At 31.8% G+C, this 24,396-nt stretch overlaps 1 pseudogene; it reads left to right on the forward strand.

Annotated features, from left to right (window-relative positions):
• Nucleotides 1-6,745: 6,745 nt before the first annotated feature.
• On the forward strand, nt 6,746-10,445 carry LOC123218680 (annotated as a pseudogene).
• Nucleotides 10,446-24,396: the final 13,951 nt, after the last annotated feature.

Below are 24,396 nucleotides of genomic sequence, written 5' to 3' on the forward strand. Positions count from 1 at the left end.
ATGGACCCTGATATGAAATCTGAAATTTTAGAAACTGCATATAGTCTTCTTATCTTGCATTTATCTGATAATGTCTTAAGACAGGTTGATAATGAAAACACTACTGCAAAGATTTGGTTGAAATTAGAATCACTGTATATGACTAAGTCTCTAACTAATAAAATCTACCTGAAGGAACAATTGTTTGGTTTTAAAATGGATTCTAATAAATCCCTTGATGATAATCTGGATGAATTTAATAAAATTGTCATTAGTTTGGCTAACATAGAAGAGAAGATATCTGTGAAAACCAAGCAATAATCATCTTGAACTCTTTACTTGATTCTTTTAAAGATGTTAAAGCTGCAATAAAATATGGTAGAGAGTCTTTATCTTTAGATGATGTATTGGGTGTCTTAAAATCAAAAAATTTAGAAATTATGTTTGAAAGGAAGGCAATCAATGAAGGGCTTCAAGTTAGAGGTAGGACTGAAAAGAGAAATAATCAAAAAAATAGAAAAACCTCTAGATCCAAATCTAAAAGTAAGAAAACTTGTTGGCAGTGTCATAAAGAGGGTCATTTTAAGAAGAATTGCCCAGAGAAAAAGAAATTGTTTAATAATAATAACAATTATGAAAACCATAACACAGTAAATTTCTTAGAAGGGTATGAGAGTGCTGAGGTTCTTACATTAACAGAGAGAATGTTTAGTGAGGAATGGGTTATGGATTCAGGCTGTACTTTTCATATGACACCTAGGAAAGATTGGCTAACTGACATTAAATACTTGAATGGAGGTAAAGTATTTATGGGAAATAGTGAGTCACGTGATGTTATTGTTGTTGGTAGTGTCAAATTTAAAATGCATGATGGTTCCATTAAAATTCTTGAAAATGTGAGGTTGGTGCCTAATCTAAGAAGGAATTTAATCTCTTTAGGTACTTTTGATTCAAATGGATATGCCTTTAAATTTGAAAATGGTGTTCTTAAGATAATGAGAGGGTCCTTAGTGGTTATGAAAGGGAAATTGAATCAAGGGCTGTATATCTTGGAAGGTTTTATTGTGTCAGATTCTATGAATTTAAATCTTAAATCTGATGAAACTGTTTTATGGCATAAAAGACTTGGACATATAAGTGTTGTTGGATTGCATGAACTTTGTAAACAAAAATTGATTAATCTTGATAAGATTGGTAATTTGGATTTATGTGAAAATTGTGTTCTGGGTAAGTCACATAAACTTAAATTTGCCTCTGCTACTCAAAGAACTAAGGATATTTTAGAGTATATACACTCTGATTTGTGGGGATCTCCACAGATCCCCAATTCTTTGGCTAATTCTCATTACTTTATAACCTTTATTGATGATTACTCTAGAAGGGTATAGGTGTATTTTTTAAAACATAAGGATCAAGCCTTTGATTATTTTAAAGAATAGAAAACACTTGTTGAGAATCAAACTAACAAAAAAATAAAGGTTTTAAGAACAAATAATGGATTGGAATTTTGTAATAAACATTTTCAGATTTTTGTAAGAAAGCAAGAATACTTAAGCATAAAACATGTACTGAAACACCTCAACAAAATGGGTTAGCTGAAAGAATGAATAAACCATTATGAATAAAGTTAGGTGTATAATGGCAGATTCAGGTTTAAGCAAAAGATTTTGGGTAGAGCCGGTTGCCATTGCATGTTATTTGATTAATAGATCACCTTCATCTGCATTGAATTTTAAAACACCTATGGAACTTTGGAATAAAAAACCACTATCATTAAGCCGTTTGAAACCCTTTGGATGTCTTGCATATGTTCATGTAAATCAGGGAAAATTAAATCCTAGGGCTTTAAAAGCTGTTTTTTTGGGTTATCCTACAGGTACAAAAAGCTATAAATTATGGTTGATTGATGATAAAAAATGTGTGATAAGTAGAGATGTAGTCTTTAATGAATCAAAATTTAATAAAGACTTGTTTGTTAGTACTCAGTCAGGACAGGTTCAAATTAAGGTAGAGACACTATAGTCTAGTTTAGATAGGTAGTCTCAAGAGTCTAGTGGTGGACCTGAATTGGGTTTGGATGAAATTCGTGCTTCAAAGTACGAAATCTCAGGCTTGAATCAACAACCACCACTACCGAGTCAAGAAGAAAGTTTCAATCTAATAGTAGTCCTAATTTGTCCAATTATCAGCTTGCTAGAGATAGGGTTAGAAGGGAAATTAGATTACCTTCTAGGTATGCACATGCAGATCTTATTTCATATGCATTACAGATAGGTGATGTGATAGAAATGGATAAACCTATTAATTTTAAGTAAGTGTGTAAAAGTAAATGCAGGGATGATTGGATGAAAGGTATGAAGACTGAGATGACTTCTCTACAGAAAAATCACACATGGTCACTTGTAGATAGACCTAAAGGTAAAAAGGTAATTGGATGTAAATGGGTTTTCAAAAGAAAACCCAGTATACCTGGTGTTGAATAAGCAAGATTTAAAGTAAGAGTTGTTGCTAAAGGCTTCTCATAAAGAGAAGGCATTGATTATAATGAGGTATTCTTTCTTGTGGTAAAACATACATCTATTAGACTAATGTTATCTGCTGTTGTTTTGTTTGATTTAGAATTAGAACAAATGGATGTTACTATTGCCTTTTTGCATGGAAAATTAGAAGAACAAATATACATGGAACAACCTGAAGGGTTTGTGAAACCTGCTAATGAAAATAAGGTTTGTTTACTTCATAAATCTTTATATGGTCTTAAACAGTCACCTAGACAATGGTACAAAAGATTTGATGATTTTGTTCTTTCAATTGGATTTTCTAGATGCAGTTATGATCACTGTGTTTATTTTAAGAAAATTGAAAATGGCAGTTTTGTATATTTGCTGATTTATGTGGATGACATGCTTATAGCTTCTAAAGATATGAATGCTTTACTTTATTTGAAATGTATGTTGAATTCTGAATTTGAAATGAAGGACTTGGGTCCTGTAAAGAGAATACTAGGTATGGATATAAGTAGGAATAGATTGAAGAGATGTTTGACTTTATCTCAATCTACTTATATTAGAAAAGTACTTGAACTATATCATATGATCAATGCAAAGTGTGTGAATGTTCCTATGGGTGCTCATTTTAAATTAAAATCTGCTAGTTTTTTGTCTTCTGATGAATCTGATTTCATGAAGAATATACCATATTCTAATATGGTAGAAAGTCTAATATATGCAATGATAAGTACTAGACCTGATATAGCATATGCAATTAGTCTTGTTAGCAGATTTATGAGTAATCCAGGTATAGAACATTGGAATGCAACAAAATGGTTATTGAGGTATTTGAAGGGTACATCTGATTATGGCTTATGTTATACTGCTAATGCTACTAACCTATTTTTTGTGAAAGGATTTTGTGATTCAGAGTTTGCAGTTGATCTTAATAAAAGGAGATCCCACACTTGTTATGTTTTCACCTTTGGTGGAAATGTTGTAAGCTAGAAGTGTAATTTGCAACACATTGTGGCACTTTCAACAACTGAGGTTGAATATATAGCATTAACTGAAGTAGTTAAAGAAGCATTGTGGCTGAAGGGAATTATTTTTAAATTGGGGCTGAATATTGATGTTCCAAAAGTCTTTAGTGATTCACAGAGTGCTATTCACTTGTCCAGAAATTCTGTATTTCATGAGAGGACTAAACATATTGATGTAAGGCTGTATTTCATCAGAGATGTGTTGGCTGCTGGTAAAGTTAATGTGAAGAAAATATCAACAGATGTCAATCCAGCTGACATCTTAACAAAGCCTGTGCCATTAAGTAAGTTTAAATATGCCCTGAATTTGCTCAAAATTTGTTCAATGTAAATGTGTTGTGGTCTGCAGAGGAGTCTTAGATATATTAGTTTTGTCAAGGTGGAATTTGTAAATCTGTGACATAAACTAATGGCAGTCTTGTAAATAAGCAGCAAAGTTTGAGCAAAGTTTGGGTTATAGTTATTGTCCAGGGGTAGTTTTGTCTTTGCTAGGTTTAATGCTTTAACTAATGGTTTATAACCATTAGTTGGTTTTAGAAAAGAGAGGAGAGAAACGCATTCTGTGGGATGTTTTCTTTTAGATGAAAATAGGTTGCCTTTTGGATGAAATATTTTTCTTTCTGGATTCTTTCATTCTTCTCTGCTAGGGTTTACAAGAAATGTATTAGTCCACTATTTTTTCTTAGATCTAGTTGTCTAAACATTTGAGTCAATGTACAAGGTCGCTGTGGTGCTCGGGTTTAGGAAAGATTCGAGTCGGAAGGTTGGATTCATTTCCATTTGTATCTGTAATGCTAGATCGATTTCTGAATCTGTAAGTTGTACTATTTTTCTTACAAATTAGTGGAGGATTCCTCTGCCTTGGATGTAGGGTTCTAATCTTTTGAACCTGAACCAAGTAAATATTGGCGTGTTGATTTGTGTATGGTTTATTATATGATTCTTGTGCAAATTCTTGACTGAAAATCGATCTGAAACTCTGATTAATATTCAAACTCGGTAAAATAAAACATAAACAGATATGATCCGTGAAACTATAAGATTGATCAATTTAATTTGTGTAAGACCTGATTTAATACTGAACTGTTCTAATTCTTTGTCTCATTTAAACTAATAATATATATTTGTTCTCTATGTTCTGTATCCTAGGAAGAATTAAAGTGTTCAGTGCTTAAACTGCTGATATCTCATTGCCCACTAATCATGGAAAACTCACGTAACTCTGTTGCTGAAGGCAGTTAATCTAATTCCAATGTCCTAAGTTCACAAACCTTTTCTTCTAGCCTTTAATCTATCACTCATAAACTTGATAAGACCAATTTCAGTTTCTAGAGATCTCAAGTCCTCTTCTCTGTCGGAGCCCATGTCTAGATAAACACTTGTTAGGTCTCTCTAGTTGTCCTACCCCTTTTATTCATGTTCAAATACTTAGTGTGTTATTGAAATTATGTTCATGTATCTAACTGGGTTGTACTTTTAAATTTTTATTTCTTTGTATCTAACTGTTGGCATGTGATTATGATGTAGAATATGACGTTAAGAAGAGTAGAACCATCTGGAGTAAGTCGAGCTTCATCACAAGCATCTACTGTAAGCATGTGACTCCTTTTGTATGTGCATCCGTTAAGAGAAAATTGGTGCAAATTAGAGCACCTATACCTACTGAAATGGTTGGAATTGATAATGTGGATATTGATTTGGCTATAATAGGAGATTTTGATGTCTCAACTTCAAGTAAAGAAGCAGAAGCAATTGAAAATCCTGAAAGACAAACGGAAGCACCACCTTATATTATTCCATCTATTAAGAGGAGGAAAACATCAGCTGTTTGGGAGTGTTATCCAAAAGAAATGTTTGTTACTATTGGCGATGCTACATTTGCGGTTTGCCATTATTGCCAGAAAAAGATGAAATTGCAAAAGACCAAGTCTACTTCCCATTTGACATGACATATGGGTCAATGTGTTAAAAGGAAGAAACCAATGGGGAAAGACTTAGTCATGAGGGGACAAACTATTTTGGGTTTTGAGCATTCAACCTTAGGGTTACCTACTCCAACTGTGGTGACAACAAAGACTACTTATGAGCATCCCAAGGTCAGTTTGAGTTCAATTAATAACGTATATTATTACTATAAAATTGTTATGAAATTAATTGTATTAACTAATGTAATGATTATGGTGTTGGTGTTTCAGGTTCGAGAGGCCTTAGCCCACATGGTTATGATATCTGAATTGCCGTTTAATATAGTCGAGCACCCCGACTTCATTAATTTTTGTCACGTTATGCAACCCTTTTATGAAAAAGTTGGAAGAAAACAAGTAAAAGCTGATTGCATTAAGGTTTATCAAGTAGAGCATGAGAGATTGAAGAAGACTTTTGAGGAGACTAAAAGGATTAGTATTACTACTAATCTTTAGAAGTCAGATCATCAAAATATTGAGTATATGGTACTCACGACACATTAGGTGGACTAGTCGTGGTCCTTAAATAAACGAATTATAAATAAGGTAAAATTGTAGCAGCAATTTTTGACTGTCCAAAGGGTTGAGGGATTGAAAATAAGGTAAAATCAAATTTGCAAATTGTTTATCAAAATACACATCTAATTTTATCGCATATCATTTCATTAATATTCATTAATTTTGGTTGTAGGTGGAAACTGTCACAGTAGACAATGCTACTGCAAATGATAGTTGTGTTAAAAGATTAAAGGAAGATTTTCAAATGCAGAGACCTTTGTTATGTGATGGAAAACTTTTCCATATTAGGTGCACTGCCCATATTATAAATTTGTTAGTTCAGGATGGGATGGCCGTGATTAAACCCATCATAGACAATATTCGGGAAAGTGTGAAGTTTATAAAAGCTAGTGAGGCAAGACAAAAAAATTTTGCGAAAATTGCTATGCAGTATGGAATAAAAGAGAGGAAGCTAGTTTTGGATTGTGCTACATGATGGAATAGTACATACAAAATGCTAATTACAACACCATAGTTCCGAGAGGTCTTTCTTCATTTTATGTTTGTGGAGTTAAGCTATATATATTGCTCAACAAGGGAAGAGTGGGAGAGATTAGAGGTCGTCTGTGACTTTTTAGAAATATTTGATGATATAACAAAATTAATTTCTGCGTCACGGCATACAACTATAAATAGGTATTATCAAGAAGTGTTTAGGATAAAATAGATCTTTAAAGAGCGAGAATTTGATGAAGATTATTCTATATCAATAATGGTGCAAGCAATGTCAGAAAAATTTGATAAATATTGGGGTGAGGTGAATTTCCTTATGGTGATTGCTAGCATTATGGATCCCAGGTAATTAATTTACAATTGATTGGGTTTATTATAATACATATGTATATAAAGAACATGTTTCTAACTAATTAGTTTGCTTGTGATGATTTCAGAATAAAGTTTCTTATGATTATTTTGGCATTTCCCACTTTATATGGTGAAGAAAATGCCCTTGTAGAGATAGAAAATATCAAAAGGGCGTTAGAAAAATTATACAAAGAATACGTTGACATGTTGTCATCAGGAAATTCATCAACTGTATTTGCACATTCACAATATCAGCCAAGGACCCAACAAGCACCATCAAGTACTTCAGGTATTCTAGATCATTGTCAATAAATGAAGCTTTATAACATATTATAAGTTCTAACATTTAATTTGTAGGTAAATCATCAAGCTCTCGATATTCAGAGACTAGACATTATGGTCCTGGATATAGTTGGATGCGTTTGAAGGATCATAAAGAGAAAACATACTCAGATGAAACCATGAAGTCTGAGTTAGAAATGTATCTGGATGAATGTTGTGTTGAGATACCTGATGATGTCAACTCAGGCGACTTCAATGTGCTTCACTGGTGGAGGGACAATCAATATAAGTATAAAGTACTTTCACAAATGGCAGTCGATATCTTAGCAATTCCTATTACAATAGTGGCTTCGGAGAGCGCATTTAGTGTAGGTAATAGAGTGATTGACACGTACAGGTCATTTCTATCGCCAAAAACAGTCAACATGCTTATGTGTGAAGCCGATTGGATGAGAACACGTTATAATTTTAAGAAACAAGATGAGGTAGTCAATAACTTATCACAACTGTATGATCTTTAAATTGATTTTTCATTTAACTGTTGGCAGTATGATTAATAGCTTTCATTTATTTTTAATTTCTTGAAGATGAAAGTTGAAAACGAGATTGCTGAGCTTATCTTGCCAGATAAATAAAGATATAAGGTAACAAGGTAATAGCATTTATGAACTTTTTTGCACTTATATTGTTAGAAGCAGCCCAAATTTTATACTAACCCACAAGCCATAAATGTTAGTAGCTATGGATCTCTTACATTCATTGATGAAATCAACAACAAATATATTTCAGGTGATCTCAGAGCGGTTCCGAGCACTTTTCTCTCTTCGCAACCTTAAAGGTCCCGACCCTCGCAACACCCTTATAAGTGGTCTGTTCACTCTCTAATATTTTTCCTAAGTTGATTTTATTTCACTCGCTAAGTTGTATTCTTTTTCGTTGGGTTGTATCTACAAGGGATTCTTCAAATTTGTTGGCGCATGATGCTGCATTTCCTCTGTCAAATGCAAGATGCTGAAGCTATCCCTGCTTTGGAAGCAGTTTTGAATGATTTTTCTTTGCATCCGATTGTTCGTCATGAGGCAAGTTACCGTCGTTCCTTTCTCCTTTTTGTTTTTCTTCTTTGTTTATTTTGGTTACCATTGTTGTTTACATTACTTATAATGTAATACTAAGCAGCAGAAGCTCCGGTTCTTGGTCTTTTGATTAAGGTTTACTGGAGATTGTTAACGTGAATCATGTCTTTCTTGATGTGGTTTGTGTCCTCTAAATTTTCTGATATTTAGATGTTTATGTTTGTGGTGGCATGCAGGTTGCTTATGTGTTGGGCCAATTGCAAAACAAAGGTGCGTCTACTGCGCTTTGTAATGTACTCAGGGACTTGAAGGAGCATCCTATGGTCAGACATGAAGCTGCTGAAGCTCTTGGTTCCATTGCTGGTAGGTATTATTACTTGATTTTTTTCCTGGTACTTTTTTTTCTTGGTTGAGTGCATGATGCATTCTCTGAACTTGATGATTAACTAGGAACTAGTGGGACAAATCGTTAGTTGTGTGGAACCTACAGTTAGTATTAGTGTTAATCATGTAAAAGTTGTGGCCCTTGACAACAAAACTTATTAAGGCTAAAACTTGATTTTCATCTTGAGAGGTGTCTAGTTATGATGATTGATATCACTCGCTTATAATTATTATACTGAAGGTCAATGTCCGATCCAACAGGATGCTCAACTATATCCTAATTTAGCTTTATTAGGATTAAGTACCTTGGCCATGTGAGTAAATTTTCATAAAAAGGTTGTAAAGTGCTTCTATGGAATCATTTTTATTAATAAATGCTTTTCACAAAATCCTTTTTAAATTCACCCTAGCTAGGTTGTTTAAAGCTTTTCAGGTTTGATTTGGTACCATTTATTGAGTTATACATGTGGGGTTAATAGTTTGATCCTCTAAAACACTTTATATAATTTCATAGTTTTGTAGCTCTGCATAAAAGTGTTCCAGTTTTTGTTGTGGACTCACTGGATTTATTTAACAAGTTCCTGAGTTTCCATCCAAGCTGTTCTTCTTCTGTGAAGTAGAGCCTGGAAGTGGAGGTGAAACTCCGATAGTCCTGAGACACATTGTCAATGAAAGGATGAAACACAGGCACCCTGAATTTGTCAAAAAATTAGAGCAGCATGGATTGATTTATACAAGGGTGCTAGGGGAGGAGGATGATCCTTCATCACCTATCGGCCATGGTTGGAAATCCACGTTCTTGACTGATGACAAGAACCTGGCTGAAGAGAGGTTTGTGATTTTGATCATTTGACTAAAACTTGAGGTGCTACTTTAATTAAATGATTTTGACACTGCATTTGTCAGTGATATAGGCCTATTGTCAGCTTACAGAGGATTTGGTGAAAATCTTTAGTGTATTAGATGCTCATATATCCACTCAATCATGGTTATGTATTCTAAGGCATCAATCTCTATTAAAACGGAAGCACAATAGATTTTTTTGAACAATGGTTAATTGGGCAATTTATGAAATGTTTGTGGGTTCAAACCTTGTTATGTAGTACTTAACCTTCTTCTGCTATTCCTTAAGATTAGACTGTCCTGATTAGGTTCTTTCCTCTCATGTTATAATGGAATTACTCTGTAAATATGCAAATTAAAGTGCGTCTTACCATAGAACTTAAGTTAAATTGGCTCTTGATTATCTTTCAACAGGGCTGCTAAGCTGGGAATGAAATTGGAATGGACAGAGGATGGTGGAGTGAAAACTATCATGGGTCCGATTCCAGCTATTAAGTATGACGAATCAAGGCAACGCAAAATCTGGTTCAACAGCACGGTAGCTGCATACACAGGGTGGGAAGACAAGTGAAACGATCCAGTTAAGGCAGTGACTTTCAGAGATGGCAACCCATTGCCAGCTGATGTAATTTATGATTGTCTGAAAATCCTGGAAGAGGAATGTGTTGCCATTCCTTGGCAGAAAGGCGATTGACATGCTGAGAGATAACTGGGTTGTGCTTCATGCCAGAAAGTTATTCAATCCACCTCGCCGCATATTAGCTTCACAAATGCAAGTAGTGAAGGTGAAGTATTTTCTTGTGTATAATTTTCTGTATGCGAAATAGATATTAGATGGTCTAGATTAAAAGTTCTTTGCTTGTACACTATGCCTGTTATTGTAACCTTGTGTAGCCATTTTCAGCCAAGTCAGAACTGGAAAAGTTAGAACATGTAAATGTTGACATAAAATTCGTGCTTAATGCCATCCAAATGTTGTTGGCTCTGATCCATAATTCTTAAATATAAAGCTGCTGGTTCATCATCTTCTCTGAGAAGCTGCATGGCATATCTAAGTGGATTGATGTTTAGCACTTTTTTTCTTTACCATTATTGTAAACAAGTTCTCAAATTCTACTTACTGTTGTAGCTCTTTACAGGATTGATGATGTTTACATTATTAGACTAACAATGTTATTAAATCGATAATATTCATTAGATTGAAATCTTGAGCAGTGTCAAGTGTACTTCTCAGCTTTTGTTTGTCACCTCCTACTTGTTAATGGTACACAAACAACGAATTTTGAAACCCTTTAACAAATCTTAATAATGTAGTCTCATGTCAAATAATTATTTTTTTCTATGATTGTGGATTCTGCAACTCCTGGAATTTATTTAAGCTGAGCAATTCTGTCTTATTCAGCTCATCTCTCATCTCATGGGCATATTATGATAACGAGGTTCAAAAATGTTATCGAAATGATTTGTTGGTTTAAAACAAGGTGGATGATCAGTCTTAATTTTGGAGTGCTGGAACAAGCTCGTCGGCTCGAAAGCTTGGCTCGATGGCTCGGCTCGTTAAGCATTCACGCACCTAGCTCGATATCTCAGATCATGAAAGTATTCGCGAGAGTAGCTCGAATCGGTATGTATTGCGAGCTAGACTCGTTAAAGGCTCGCAAGTGAGTACGAGCTGCATTTCTGTTACGTTCGACGAGCTCGAGCCACGGCTCGGCTCGAATGAACAGTTATCGAGCTGATACTGAGTTTGCCTATGTTTGAGCTCGGATCGGCTCGGATCCACCCCTAATCACATGCATACATATGTTTATATATATTATATATTTTTTTAATGAATTATATTTTTTTGGTACATGTGTCACAGTGTTCATGCAAAACATGCCATTTGTGACAATGCTCCTTTATGTATTTATTTAAAATAATATAATATAAAATCTTTATATATATATATATATATATATTTGTCATTTTGTGTCACAAGTCTCTTTTTTTTTCTTTGCTAAATCCCTAAATTTCCTATTCATTCTCCTTGCCGACACACATTCTCTTCATCTTTGCTTTATTTTTTTCATAAAACTCTCACAAGGACAACACTTAATAGCTTAATCATCTTGCATTTATTCACCAAAGCTCCTTGTTGACAAGTTCTCATGGTTTGCTCTTAGATTCATCATGATTCTCACGAATTTGTGTCTGTGGCAATTCAAGTTTTTAGTATTATGATTCAACTTCATGGCTCAACGAACTAGGCAACCTAGATTAAAGGAATCGGGTACTTCCTGATCATATTATAATATCCTTGTTGAAAATGATGAATAGAAGGAATGCTTGAATGAAATTAAAAATAGAAAAATTCTTATAGGAAGGAGCGTGTTCTTACTTATTCTATAGGAGATTGGTATTGCTAGTGAGTTCATGGAAATAGTAAATAGGATGAAATAGAGACACCTATTTTTCATGAGACTTGATGTGCATAAAAATTTGATTTATGATCTATATAGGTCTTTAAAAGTAGGAATGGATGTCGAACATCACATTATAGATTTCACTATAAAATTTAGACTGTATGGTAATGATTATACCATTACTTTAGAAATGTTCACCAAGTGGTTAGAATGTGATTATGCTGGAATATTGAATTCTCCATAAAACTTTAATCACTTTGTTGTTTGGAATGAGTTAGAATGTCGAGAAATTTATGATTCATATCTTTCTTAGTCCAAAACACCTATATTCCTTCATAATTGATTACCTATATTCTAAATGCCTGAACAAACTCAAATGGATCTGTTTTAATTCGTGACTTACAATTGATGTTTGTTGCTCAACATGGAATTGAAGTTGATACTATTCACTGGCTTATCCATCAATTGTACCTCATTAAAATTGATGATCATGCAATTCAATTTGGTACGATCGTATCATTCATTGCTTTAAAACTTAGATTAAACCTAGTAGCAAAAGATCTGAACTACCTCATCCAATTCAAAGATCCAAACCTTTTTTGAGCTAAATCCTTGATAAAGATGGAATTGATTAAATGAACTAATCAAGAAGGCTACAGATTCAGAGCTTACTACCCAAGGCATCAAATAATTATTGATGGTGAAGAAGAACAAGTTCCTCTTGAGTATCAAGTGAATGTTCTTCTAGCACCTCATGATATTCTAAGACTAAGCTTTTAGATTAAAAAACCACCCAGAATGAAAGCTAAAGAAATGATGAACCTATTCCAAATTCAATATACTAATATGATAAGTTTCATGAGTGAAGAGTTTTAAGCTATACATCTTCGTCTGGATGGAATTCATGAAAAGCAAGATCACATCATGCTTAAACAACAACACTTAAAAGAGGATCACGAGAGCTTTCAGCAAGAAGTTTGTGATTGGATGAATCATCGTCTGTAATCATACATTTCATATTATGACATTTTGCATTTGATAATCTTTGTTTTTTTTTTTTTTTTTTTTTATGATGACTTTTGATTATTATATATGTTTGGTATTGAATGTTGATATGTATGCGTGATTGTCATTCCATACTAATTTTGTTTAATATTTTTTGTTTGATTCTGGTATTTGATTACTAACAAAAAAGGAAAAAATTAGTAAAAGAATTATAAGGAACCTCTGTCAGTTTCTTTTAGGCTTAAAGTGAGGGGGAGTAAGTGTGATACAAAATTAAATTTCTCACTTTGTATTATACTTTTTTTTTCTGAAATAAATTTTGTCATCAATCAAAACCAAGCAGATTATTGTACCTTAATGTTTTGATAATGATAAAACTTATGTTAACATGTCTAGAGAATGCATGAATGCAATACAAAATGGATAAATTGTAAAATTTGCAAATAAATCTAAAGCAAGAAAATATTGGTCGCATATATTGAATATGAAAGTTTTAATTAAAACTCTACACTAGGTCGATCGATCCAGATCAAATATAGGGATTTGGCACCTTGGCCTTATAAGTTATCTCTTTTTTTCATTACACCAAAACTATACCACAACTAGGCTTTATTGCAACAAGTACTCTATCACGGGTTTGGTGTCCTACTGCAGGCGTGACTTATTATGAGTAATGTAGGAAATGTTTACTCACAGTGTCCTCTTGTAATAGTCCTATAATGTTTAGTATGCATGCATCTCAAGCCTTGATTTAACTTAGCTCGTTCTCACTTTTGCCTACAAGCATATCTTGTGTCATACTATAACTTAACTTTTAGACACGTAAGGTATTATTGTGTACCTAGTCCCCTTACTCTTTTCTTTCTTCTCTTATACATACAGGCATTTATAACTTGACACATTTGGGTGTGTCATTATACTTTACTCACATGCAACCATTTTCTTATGGTTTTTTCTTGCGTGTTACTATTTATAGATACACAGGTATGTATCCTGACTGATGTGGGTGTGTATCCCTTTAGGTATTATTTTCAGTATCCTTCTCTATTCTCTTCTCAACCAAACTACTTCTCAAGGGTATTCTAGTTATTCTACCCTACATACAATCATGTTAACACTATACACTGGTAGTCCATGTGTTCTAATTGATTATTAATCTATCAATACCATCAACGGTCACTGGAACATTGAGATAACCTAGCCTGGATTATAAGGATCACACACATAGTTGTGTCTCTTATACCACTAAAAATGAGGTAAAGAAAAATATGCAAAAATCTACGTGCATATAGAAAAATATAAGAATCAAACATGTATAAAGAACATGAGAGAATGTTTAAACATTTTACCTACTATTTTGCCTCCTATATGGTATAAGATGATAGATTAAACCTTCCACTTGCAATACCTCTAAAAAAATCCACCACCGAGCTCCTATATGGTATAAAGACCCCAAGGCCAATTGTTTAGAAGGAAAGGAGAGTTTTTTGTGCTTTAGTGAGAGAGACACCCTTAGTTCAAATGAGCTAACGTGCTTAGAATGAACTAACTTCATTCTTTTATAGTGGTGGTTAGTTTGTAATTTTAAAATTTAATTTTGGTCCACCAAATTCTTAATTTAGAGTATGACTAAGCTAGTATATCAATTATATACCTAAGTCACCTTAATTTCATTTAACTAACATCTTAACTTTCAAAATGTTATCTTTGCCCCTATGTAACATTTTATATTATTTTTATTATCCTTCGGAAGGTGCTAGCCAACCTTAGATAACTAATTTTTCCTCTCAAAAAATTGGTTTATTGGTGTGAACTTATAATTTTAGTATGGCATAGTCATAAGTCCTTTTTTTAATGATCCAAAAATGCATCTAAAAACTCAATGACTATAGTAAACATCTAACAATTGCCATAACCCCTAAACCACGATGAAGAAATAATCCATTGAACCTAATATCTCCAATCGTATGTTTTGTGTAAGTTATATCGCTCTATTGTCTAATCTAGATTGATTTTGGACCTATAGATCGTCAAAGCTCTAATTTCGATAATATATGAATCATCGATTGAATCATGAACATCCTTTATATGACTTACATTATACTTTAGCTAGAAATTTCAATTTTCAATATTTATCGATGTTCACTCTATAACTTAAATCCAGGCAAATCAATAGATATTCAGAACCTAATACTTTCTAAGACAACGGTTACCATCTTGATCACTATTTATCTCCATATAAAATACATATAACTAACATGGCTTTTCGCACAGAATATGGTTAGCCCCATATTTATAAATTACATGAATCACGTGTATATATATTAGATCTGACTATTGTCATCTCATGACATCACTATCATCGTACTAATTTCATCTCATCACATTCAACCAATGCATTTTGTGTGTCTACTATGTGATATGATGACCCAACTTATATCACATTCGTAGGGAACAATTTGATCATTTCAATTTATATATTAAGTGAGTTATTTGCATAGTTCACATACATACTTTCTATTAATACAAAAAAAGGAAGCAACTTACGAATGTGAACAAAAAAGAAACTTCTTTTATTAATAAGTTATTACAAGTGTACGTGCAAGATAAAATGCCCTGAAACTGATAACACAAATGATTCTTAGAATATACACTAACAAAACTCCCTCTTGCACTTAAGTCATTCATTGTTGTAATGCATACCCATTTTTTTAAGATAATGGTCCAACTGCTTCTATATCATTGCCTCAGTTAGTGGGTCAACAATGTTTTTTGCTAACAGTGTCTTTTATATTATTATCTCTCTAATTCCAATAAATTTTCTCAAAATGTGATACTTTTGCTATATGTATTTAGACTTTTGGTGCACCCTTGGTTTTTTTACCTGCACAATAACACCAATATTATCACAAAGTATGGTTATCATATAAGCCATGTTTGGGACCACACTAAGTTCAAATATGAACTTGCGCATTTATAAAACCTTTGTAATGGAGTCAACTGTGGTTGAATATTTGAAACTTTTCTAACTAACTGCACCCCTTTTATAAATAAAAGTGAACCTTGAAGTAAACTTTCTATTGTCAACATCTTATTGGAAATTAGAGTTTGAGTATCCTTGAATGTTTAACTCTGAACACCTATAACTCAAAATTAGATCCTTAGTTCTTCTTAAGTACTTAAGGATTGATTTTATAGTTGACTAATATTTTTCCCTTGGATTAGCCTGATATTTACTCATAGCACTTACAACAAATGTTATATTAGGTCTTATACATAGCATTGCATAATGAGTCTGCCTACAGCCAAAGCATAAAGTACATTACGCATCCATTGTTGCTATTTATTAGTTTTTGGACCTATATATTACAAAAGATAAAGATCGTGAATGAAGGGAAAAAGTCCTCTTTTTTAGTTTTCTATGTTAAACCTTTTTACCAATTTTTCTATGTATAATTTTCGAGAAAATCTAATTATCCTTTTTGTTCTATCTTTATAAATACAAATTCCAAAAAAATAGGTTGCATTTCTTAAGTCTTTCATTGAAAAGGTTTTGAATAACCAGATTTTAACCTCATTCATTATGCCAACGTCATTACTCATTAGGAATATGTCATATACATATAATATGAGAAATGTCATCACATGAATTTGGATTCTTTTCAAAACCAAATAATTTGATTATTTCATCAAATTAGATGTTTTAGCTTCTAAAAGCTTGTTTCAATCCATAAATAGATCAATGCAACTTGCCTACCTTATGTCTTTCAATAATAGATACTAAACTCAAGGGTTATTCCTTATATATTTTTTCCTAAATGAATCCATTAAGAAGCACCGTTTTGACATCCATTTGCCAAATTTCATAATCATGGTATGTTGCAATAACTAACATTATCTGGATGGATTTAATAATTGCTACGAGTGAAAAAGTTTCCTTATAATCCAACCTATGTTTTTTAGTATAACCCTTTGCTACTAGTCAAGCCTTACAGGTATATACTTGTTCATCCTTATCAATCTTTTTCTTTAATACCCACTTATAACCAAAAGGAGCAATTCCTTTTGATTGGTCAACAAGTGTCCATATTTGATTAACATGTATGAATTCTATTTCAAAATTCATCGTTTTTAGCCATCTACATGAATTAGAAGTTTTAGTACAGTTTTCTTATAGCTTTAAGAATCATCACCACGATCTGTTTCTCCTACTAAGTATGATTCAAAATCCTACTCATGAAAAAATTCATATCTTTCTAGATGTCTAAATACCCTAGAAGATCTTTATGCTAGAACCATAGTATCTAATATTGAGGTTTATTGAATGGGTAGTCTAATCTCAGTAATGTCAATTTAAGGCTTTTTTGTCTTTTCCTTGAGCTCAATGTTTCTTCCTACACCACTTTCTTCCATGAACTCTTTCTTAAGAAAGATGTTTTCTTATTTATTATTATTCTTTGATCAGTCCAAAAGTAAAAGTAATACGTTAAACTATCTTTAGAATATCCTATGAACGGACCCTTCTCTGATTTATTATCCAGCTTATCTATTTTAATTACTTTAACATAACCTAGGTATCCCTAAATTTTCATATAATTAAGGTTGGGGCATTTGGAATATCATAACTTATACAATGTTTTACGAGTAGATTTTGATGGTACCTGATGTAGAATGTGCATAGTGGTTTGGAAGGCATATCCCCACAATGACATCAGTAAGTCCATAAAGTATATCATTAATCATACTATATCCAATAAAGTACAATTTCTTTTTTTAGATACACCATTGTGCTAAGGTGTATATGGAAGAGTCATTTGGAAAATTATTCCATTGTCTTTCAAGAATTCCTAAAATTATGTACTCAAGTATTCTCCTCCATGATGTGATCTAGAATTTTAATACGCTTTCTAGTCTGTTTCTTTACTTCATTCTTGAATTCTCTGAACTTTTCAAAGGATTTTGATTTGTATCTCATTAAATATGGATACTTGTATCGAGAATGATCATTTATAAAGGTAATAAAGTAGTGAAAGCCTCCCCTAGCCATATTTTTAAATGGTCCATATACATCTGCTCATACTAACTCTAGTAAATCTTTGACACACTCCTTTTTACTCTTAAAGGGAGATTTGGTCATCTTTCCATGAGGCATGATTCATATGTTAGATTGGGTTCAAAACCTAATGAACTTAAAAGCCTACCTTATCCAAGTTGAATCAATTTTCTTTCTCTAATGTGACCTATTCTTGATGCCATCAAATCTTGGGGTTTGTTTCACTTTGAATTACTTTATTAGTAACAAAATTTATATGATAATCATTCAATTCTAGTATATACAGACCATTTGTATTTACAACTTTTCGCATTAAAATATTTTCAAAAAATATCAAACATTCATTTCCATTGAACTAGATATCGTAACCAAGTTTACATAGTACAGATACAGAAATGATGTTTCTAGTGGCTTTTACAAAGTATGAAACTTTGAACAGTCTCAAAATATGTTCTGATGGTAGTATGATGTGGTAAGTCCCAATGGCTTCCATTACAAATCCTGCCCCATTTGCCATTTTCAAAACAACCTTGCCTTATGACAAAACAGAATTATTCTAAAGTGCTTGCACAAAAAAACACATATAAGATATGGTTGTTGAATTTATAATCTATGAATGATTATTTGAATCCAAACTTAATTCAAATTCAATAACATGGTAGTAGATTATACCTGTTTTGTTCTTCTTAAGACCGTCTAGGTAAAAAGGATAGTTCCTCTTCCAACATCTATCTTGTTGACAATGGAAACACTTTCTTTTAGCTTTTGCCTTCTTTGCCTTAGTGGTGCCCTTCTTGAAAGTCTCTTTCTTTGGTCTAACATTTAGACCCCTTTTCTATTGCTTCTTGAGCCTTTTATTGGTCGTACTTATAGAGGCCATGTCTAAAGTCCTTCTTCCTTTGCTTATAAGATTCTTAAAACTCATTGAGCAACTCGACAAGTGTTCGCTCTATTTGGTTGAGATTGTAGTTAGTTATAAATAGTTTATAACTCGATGGGAGGGACTAAAAAATTAATTCACATTGACGTGGTCTAGTAAGACCACACTTTATTGTCTAATTACCCAATTCCATTGATCATTTTTATGACATGATCATTAGTAGGCACTTCTTCCCTTAATCTTAAACTGAAGAGTGAAACACATAACTCTTACTCTACTACTATCAAGTTTTTACTATATAACTCTTGTAAAGTAATAAGGATGTCACACAGCCCCCAAATGTTTCCGTGTTTGGTTTAGAGGTCTGCATTCTTTAAGGCTAACATGTAGGCTCGAGCACTTTGATTATCCTCAACTTATGTCTCAAACGTCTTATGTTCCTTATCAGAGGCATCTGGAGTTATGTTGATAGGAAACGGTGCTTCTAAGACATTGGCAATGTAGAAAATCCCCATAAAGCAATAGGAATTCCTCTCTTCCATAACCGAAAAAAACATGCACGAGAACATGATAATCTCTCTCTCCCTTTCAAATTTAAAAAATTGCAATATCAGATAAGATTGAAACGTCACAAAATCGTGGGCTAAGGTCGAACTTAAAGAGTTTGGCTATAACTAATGTTAAGGGTGTGCATCCTCATGTAGTTTCCAATTGTGCATCTGTTACTTTAACAAATTGTGACACAATTCTCTTATTGTCCATGCACATAGAAAACTAGTGTGTAGGTGTGCATCCCCTATGCACAATCATGCATCATGCTAGAATTCCAAATTCCTTACATATTTAGCCCAATTTCACGTTACATCATACAATATTATTAGGAAAGGACATAAGTTCCCTTAAGACATACTTGTAGGTATTACAACCTACCTTTACTAGAAAAATCGCAACTTCTATTTTCCATCGATCCGATCACAAAACTTGGCTACTTTCAATCTAACGTAAGTTTGATATAAAGATATCATTCCTGTAATACTTTAAGTTCAAAACAACAATAATTTGTAAATTAAACTACAAGGATTCTATTAGTATATAATGAAAATGAACTCTTACAATTTAAGTTTCAAATCTTTAAAATAAAACAACAAATAGTATGCTTACTTGGATTAATATGATTTTGATGCAACACCTCTTTGACTTTATGTGATTTTTTGTTGAATTTGTGAATGAAAAGAAGTTAGAAAGATTACGGTTCTTACAGTTAGTGATGAGGGTAGGTAAACCATGTATTAACTTAGGGTCTTGGTTAAAAATGTAAATAAAAAAAAGGATAAAAAATGTTATAGCATGATGAAATATAGCTAAAATAAATAATTTCTCATGAGCAAATATGTATATTGACAAATCAAAAAATTGAAGTTCTTCTTTTCCATTTATATGTACTTATTCTTTTATCACTTTCATCATAATAAAATGTTAAATAATGGAATCAAATCATATTTATATGGCTTGATTTAATTTGTATTTGACAAGAGAAGTAAAAAACAAATCAATTTATATTCAAATCTTTAGAGTTGTTATACCCTTTTACTAAATCTTAAATCAATTATTCAATAATTTAAAATATAATTTCATGCTTTCAAACTTGAACTCTTGTCAAAGGAATTTTTGAATAATTGATCCTCATGTTTACACATCATTTGCAATGTCAGACTTATAAGTGAAAAGTGGAATAATATAGGTGACATCTTTTTTTTTAATTACCTTTACAAGAACACTTTTAATTAAAAAAAAAGTTAATAACAATCCTTAAATATAATAATGGATAATAATCTATAAAAAAAATTGCTGATAGTTAAGGTTTTGCTGTTGAAATTAATGATAAATAGCCAATTACAAAATGTTGACCTAGATTGAAACATCCTTTACTTGCACAACGAATTTGGTCCTGATTAACAAAACAAGAATAGCCCAGTTTACTATAACTTAAAAGGTTGTTAAATAAATGTCCTGAACATCAAAGGTTTAAACGAAATTGCTCAATTTTTTTAACTTAAACAAAAATGCCCTATTTACATGAAATAACCAAAATGCTCTCATACATAAAACAAAAAAATTCATATCTCTATCCATATTTCTCCCAAATTCACTGATCCCAAAACCAAAGAATTCCCAAAGCTTCCACAGAGTAACGGCAACAATGAGATTTTCGACTTTTTGGACAACATTTTTGATATTTTCTGACAACAAAAATGACAAAGAAGATGAGTAAACCATCTCTTATCTTGTTTGAATCATTTTGTTGTTTAGATTTTATCGATTAAATGAAGATTTTGGGCCTTTTTAGTTTAAGATTTTCGAATTTGAACAATTAATTTTGTGACCTGATTCTTGCTTATTTTGAATGAATTAGTTTAGAGTTATTGTGTTTTAGTAAGTGTAGAATCGTTTGTTATTGAAATGGTAGTCGAAAACTAAGATTTTGGTTAGAAAATACAGACTTTTCATATCAGTGTTTCATCGAGTTAAATTGATGCCACAAGAAGGAGGGAAAATGCAATTTTTTAAACAATAACTATATCGGGGGACCATGAGAGAAACCCAGGGGAGGGGGAAATTCCCTTTATTTAATAGTATCCGACGGGGGAACGTCGAGGGAGGGGGGAAATTTTGATTTTTAAATAGTACAACCTTGAAGGATCCTATGGGAAGGGGAAATTTTAGGTTTTCAAACATTTAGGACCCGTGGGAGAGAGGAAAATTGTTGGAGGGCAAATTGATATTTTTTTCTCTTCTGGGATTTATCGATGCGTAGTTTATAAAATTTATATCCATTTTTTTTCTCGTTTAGGGTATTTCGATGGATAGTTTCCAAATTTTAGTTTAGTTTTTTTATTTTTCTCATTCTAGGGTTTTTTGATATGTAATTTTCGAATTTAAAGTTAGTTTTTCAATTTTGTTCATTATAGGATTTTTAGACATGCAGTTTTTGAATTTTAGATTAGTTTTTCAAATTTTATCATTCTAGGGTTTGTTTATATGTAGTTTCCAAATTTGAGATCGGTTATTTGATTTTTGACATTTTAGGTTTTTTCAACAATAGTTTCAGTTTTTAAGTTCGTTTTTCAATTTTTCTTATTTTTATCATTCTAAAGTATTTCGCCGTGTAGTTTTCAAATTTTAGATCAGATGTTTGATTGTTGTCATTCTAAGGTTTTGATGTGTAGATTTTGAATTTTAGACCAATTTTTTTATTTTTATCATTCAAAGATTTTTCAACGTATAATTTTCAAATTTCATATTGGTTTTTCGATTTTTATCATTTTAGAGTTTTTCGACTTGTTGTTTTCAAATTTTATGTTAGTTTTTTATTTTTATTATTTTAGGGTTTTTTGACATATAGTTTTTGAATTTTAGATTGGTTTTTCATTTTTGTCATTGTAGGGTTTTTTTTTTTTTACGTGTAATTTATGCATTTTAGATTAGTTTTTTAATTTTTGTCATTCTAGGCCTTTTTTTTACATATAGTTTTTCAATTTTAGGTTAGTTTTTCAATTTTTGATATTTTAAGATTTTTCAACATGCAGTTTCGAATTTCATATCAACTTTTTTATTCTTGACATTCTAGGGTTTTTCGATGTGTAATTTTCAAATTTCAAGTTAGTTTTTTTATTTTTGTCATTTTAGAGTTTTTGATATGTAGTTTTCAAATTTCATATTAGTTTTAGTCATTTTCAAATAAATTTATTAAATTTTCAGCTTTCTTCTATTTTTCAATGCTTTTCATATTAATTTCATATTTTATGTGTGTTTTTTCTAAAATTCTTATCAAATTTGTCATAATAATAATTTCTTTTTACAACAAGTTTTCAAAAAAAGAAAACATGAAGACCCCAAACAATGAATTAAGAATCCTTGACAAGACACAACTCTTTCAGACAGAGATGACTTCGCATGTACAACAAAATGTAATATCTAAGATTAAATCCATATTGACACAGATATAATTAAAGTTGTTTGAGAAGACCTGTTTTGGACATTTGTTGTGATTACCAGATACGAGATTTAGTGGAATGTTGGTGCATTCCTTCATGTTGTGATAGCTATATCAAGGTTTAGGAAGAAGATTAACGGAGTTGACTTGAGGTTCAACACATTTGAGTTTGCACTTATGACCTGCCTATCATTTAGTCGGATGACTGCCACTACATCATATATTCCACAAGGTTACAAAGATTGGATTTGAGATACCTATTTTTGGGGATGTCATAAGGTGTAATATTAGAATTTGAAACGAGTTTTCTCATGAGACCTTAGGGGGATGACAATATCAACACCATCGAAATGACCCTATTGTGTTGCTTTCATATGATATTACTGGGAAATGACAGATAAAACAAAGTATTTGTAGAGTATCTCTAATTGGTTGATCACTTGGATAATTTTAATTCTTTTCATGGGGTGTACTAATATAGGATATGACTTACGATTTGATGTGCTAGGCGAGTAAGAGGATCTACTTCTGTTAGATGATCGATATGCATAAATACGATATTTACGAGTTCCTACTCTCATTCCAGGTAAGTGTATAATTGTAAATTATTCATGGTGATTGCTAGGGAAAAAACTTTTTACTACAATTTAAACATTGATGGTGACACTACAATTTAGATTTATAAGAAGATTGATACCCTCATTAATTGGGTGGACTTGGTTACTATTGGTGTGTCTCCACGAAAGTTTAGGTACTCAAACATGGTAAAAGGAAAAAAAAAAAACCATAAAGATGGCTTATCAATTTCTTAATACACTCACAGACAAACAAATATGACCAATCAGTAAAAATAATAACAATATTTAAAATTGAAATATTGTACAATACGAAATAGATAAAATTATAAAAAATTAAAGTAAAAAAAAGAATCTCTTAAGAAGAGAGGGAGACCAAATCTATGTTTCATGTGTGGAAGGTGAGAGAGGTTGAAACTTGAGGGAGTTTAGAAAGAGTTTTTAACTTGAGAGAGTTTGAATTTAAACTAAATTTGTGAAAATAAAGGATTTTTTAGCCGTTTGTAATTTCTTAAACTATCAATTTAATGATTTAGGGAATATACAACATCAATGTTCCCCAAATTATCCACTTAATGATTTTTCTTTAAAATATGACATTTTTCCTAAACAATTACCAAGGCCTTCAGTATTTACCTTGAATATTTATAAGTATTAATGGCCCAATTTTGTAACATTTTAATTTCCAATATTCTAAATCTATCAAATTATATTTACCTTTTAATGATAATACTTAAAATTTCATAGTCAAAGTGGGGAAATCAAAAAAATATATATTATAAAAGAATGATATATATATATATACACACACACACACATATATATATATATATATGAACCATAAGATTTTGACTCCTCCTTAATTTGTGTTTAGATACCTGTAACACGATTCGAACTAAGATTATGAACCATGCTAGATGTATCTAAATATGTTTCCACCTAATTCGTTTAGTCAATATTTAACATATTGTGACTACCTAAGTTATTATCACAATAAATAATTGTTATGATAACAAGTTTACAATTGTTATAATTTAATTGGCCATAATAACTACATAGTGATGA

This window comes from Mangifera indica, chromosome 1, assembly GCF_011075055.1.
Source record: "Mangifera indica cultivar Alphonso chromosome 1, CATAS_Mindica_2.1, whole genome shotgun sequence".
NCBI lineage: Eukaryota > Viridiplantae > Streptophyta > Magnoliopsida > Sapindales > Anacardiaceae > Mangifera > Mangifera indica.